Source organism: Otolemur garnettii, unplaced genomic scaffold, assembly GCF_000181295.1.
Source record: "Otolemur garnettii isolate 467f Iridium unplaced genomic scaffold, OtoGar3 scaffold00166, whole genome shotgun sequence".
Classification (NCBI taxonomy): Eukaryota; Metazoa; Chordata; class Mammalia; order Primates; family Galagidae; genus Otolemur; species Otolemur garnettii.
Genome location: NW_003852561.1, coordinates 3,102,981 through 3,106,704, shown reverse-complemented (window position 1 = coordinate 3,106,704; position 3,724 = coordinate 3,102,981). Strand labels below are relative to the sequence as shown.

Below are 3,724 nucleotides of genomic sequence, written 5' to 3'. Positions count from 1 at the left end.
ACATTATTTGTATTTTTAAGGTAAACTCATACTAAGTCTGAACCATAGTCAAGTTCTTCACCCAGAAGTTTGACATATATCCTTACATTGTACCCAGTAGGTGGGAACTTACCAAGCCCACCCCCCTTAGTGAGGATTATTGTAAGACACAGAACAGAGGGGACAGGGTGTATTATATATCTATCAGATGTTTTGGGGTGCAGGTAAAGTAGGTCAAGGACTGTTGCATTAGGGGAAGCATGTAGAGTAAGGAAGAGCGGAGACCTTGGATAGACTCCAGCTGAATCTGGCTTGTGCTGCTGCAGATTGTGACCTCAGATAGGGTTGGTCTTTTCGGGGCGTATTTCCCAGTCTTCACATGGAAGATGAGGGCAGTGTGCCTTGTATGGCTGAGGGCTTTAAAGGGCACAATTCTGTAAAGTATCTAGAACACCGTTCTATTTTTATGCGGACCCATATTAAGTGCTAGCACCCTTTCCCTTCTACTTCCCCCAATAGAAAATTTCTGAAGTAAAGAGAAAGCAGTCACCCGTGGGTCTACCTGATGTTCAACCAAATATTGTAATTTTTGGTTCTTTCTGTTCTTTTTGAATAGCCCTATTCATGACATTATAAAAATTACATTTGATATTATAAAAATATTATATTTTCCTATTATTAGTGTGGTATCATAAGCAATCTTTGCTATTTCCTAGCCACCCGACCCATGTCTTGGTGGTGGCATAAAAGTCTGTCAGATAAATATGACCCGACTTATTTGACTTTTCTATCAATGGGCAGTTAGATCTGTTCTAGGTTTTTACACTTTAAGTGAATATCTGACTGCATAAATATTTTGGGTTATTCTTCTTAGAAAAATTGTTATATCTGCGGACTATTATATTTAGGAAATGGTTGCTTTACTGCTAAAAATCAGTATTTACTGATGTGGGATGAACTCCAAGTTCTGTTGATAAGTGAAAAAAGGAGTCAGAATACTTATGGATGTGCTTTCAGTACATGGACAGTCTCCCAGAAGGTAGAGAGAAACTGGCTCAGAGCTGTTTCTGCAGAAAAAGAGAACTGGAGGGGTTAGGCAGGCCAGGGTGAGAGGAAGCATTTCTTAACATGATGTATGTATACTCTCTTTTGCTATCTGAATTTTTGATCATGTACATGTCTTACCAATTTTAAGTAGAATACAGCTTTGTTTTGTTTTGTGACAGGGTCTTGCTCTGTTGCCCAGTGTAGAGTCTGATGGTATCATCATGGCTCACTGCAGCCTCCAACTTCTGGGTTCAAGCAATCCTTCTGTCTCAGCCTCCTGAGTAGCTGGGATTACAGGTGTATACCATCATGCCTGGCTAATTTTTCTTAATTTTTGTTATTGATGGGGTCTCACTGTATTGTTCAGGCTGGTCCTGAACTCCTGGCCTCAAACAATCCTCCTTTCTTAACCTCCCAAAGTGCTAGCATTACCTGCATGAGCCACTGCAGCTGGGCAGAATATAATTTTTTTTTTAATTTTGATATAATTTCCTATTTTCAGAAAAAGTCCAAGAATAGTACAGAGCATTTATGACTACCCTTCACTCAGATTCCCTGATATCAACATTTTAAAAATAGACTTTTTAAAATTTTGAGTCTCGAGCTGTTGCTCTGGGTAGAATGCCATGGTGTCATAGCTGACAGCAACCTCAAACTCTTGGACTCAAGAGATCCTCTTGCCTCAGGTTTTCTATTTTCAGTAGAAACAGGGTCTTGCTTTTGCTCAGGCTGGTCTTGAACCTGAGGGCTCAAGCAGTCCACCTGCCTCTGCCTTCCAGAGTGCTAGGATTACAGGTGTGAGCCACTGTGTCTGGTCAGATTTTTTTAAATAATAAAAAATACTTTATTTTTAAAAGCATGAAACAACGTGTATTGTAGAAGGATAAAATAGGTTTACAGAGCAAGAGTAAGAAACAGTCACCAGACCACAAATAGGCCCCTTGTCATTACCAAAATGCCAAAAAGAAAAAGAAAGAAAAAGAAAAGAAAAGAAAAAAGATTCATGTGTTGAAAAAGAGTGGGTTTCAGCAAAGATGGGCAAGGTAGGAACCGTTATGCCCATTTTGTATGTGAGGACATAGAGACTCAGAGAAATTTTAAAAACTTCCTCTCCAGCAAGTTAGTAGCAGCATTGGACCAACATAAGCTACTATTGACACAGTGATCTATTTTATACCCATTTGGTTTTGAAGTGACAAACTTGACAGAATCGGATTGCATTGAACAACTTTGCTGAGATTCATCATTACCTCAGACTGTTCTTGGATTTCTTTCTTTCTTTCTTTCTTTTTTTCTTTGAGCTGGAGCCTCAAACTATTGCCCTGGGTAAAGTGCCGTGGCATCACAGCTCACAGCAACCTCCAACTCCTGGGCTCAAGTGATTCTCTTGCCTCAGCCTCCCAAGTAGCTGGGACTACAGGTGCCTGCCACAACACCCCGGCTATTTTTTGGTTGCAGCCGTCATTGTTGTTTGGCGGGCCCAGGCTGGATTTGAACCTGCCAGCTCAGATGTGTGTGGCTGGCACCTTAGCCACTTGAGCCATAGGTGCCAAGCCTGTTCTTGAATTTCTGAAAATTCTGAGTTACCAGTGGGTTGGTCAGAATAGTAGATGAGAGAGGAAGCGCAATTTCTGTGTTACCCTCAATTCTTTCTGAGATAAAATGTCTATTGGAAGAGAGGGAAGGAAGATGTATAAAATTGTATTTTGAAAACTTATGGTACTTAAAAATTGTACCTCACCTTCTCCATTAGGGGGCACCATTTCCCTACATTGTCTGATCTCTAAGGTCAGAAATGGTCCATTTGTTTGAATTGTCATTATCTTAAAAAAAAATAATAATTATAGTAGTGGTACATAGCTAATCCAGTGTTTTAAGAAAAATGTCCATAGAGAAAAAGAAACTGTAAGCTTCCTCTTTTCATAGATTAAAACTACTCATAGATTTTATAGGTTATAGGTACTAGTATGAATTGTAACAACTAGTGTATATCCTTCCAGAGTTTTTCCCAATCTGTATACTTAAAAAATAAATTTCCTTATTGAACTATAGCATAATATAGAGGAGTACACAGACCTTAAGTGTGAAGCTTGATGAATTTGCACAAAATAAGAAGAGCCACGCCACCTCTATCCAGATCAAGAAATAAAATATTACTAAAACATCTTCAGAAGGCCTTCTCTTGCCTCTTCACTGTCACTACTTCCCCCAAAGATAGCCACTATCCTGGCTTCCAGTGTGAGAGAATAGTTTCACCTGTTTTTAAACTGTGTAACTGGAATTATTCAGTATATTTTCTTGTGTCTGCCTTTTTTAGTGCACCATTGTGTTACTAGTATTTATCCATGTTATGTGTTACAATAGTTCATTTTTTTGTTCTGTATTTTGTTGTATGAATTTGACACAATCCTATATACTAAGGGTCATCAGACTTTCCATAAAAGTCTAGAGATTAAACATTGTAGGCTTTGGGGGCCATACATTGTCTGTCCCTACTACCCAACTCTGCCACCGTAGCTCAAAAGATGATGTGTAAGTGAATGGACGTGACTGTGTCCCTTAAACAAGAAAACTTTGTTTATAATATATAAGTGTGGGACTGGATTTGGCAATAGTTGCCAACTACTGCTTTACTTTAAAAGAAAAAAGTAAGGGCTCGGCGCCTATAGCTCAACCGGCTAAGGCGCCAGCCACATAC

The 3,724-nt window shown here is 39.2% G+C and overlaps 1 protein-coding gene across 1 annotated transcript in view; it reads left to right on the top strand.

Moving 5' to 3' along the window:
* Positions 1-3,724, top strand: part of VPS53 (VPS53, GARP complex subunit) — a 135,342-nt gene that overhangs the window by 11,288 nt on the left and 120,330 nt on the right. The window lies entirely within an intron of this gene.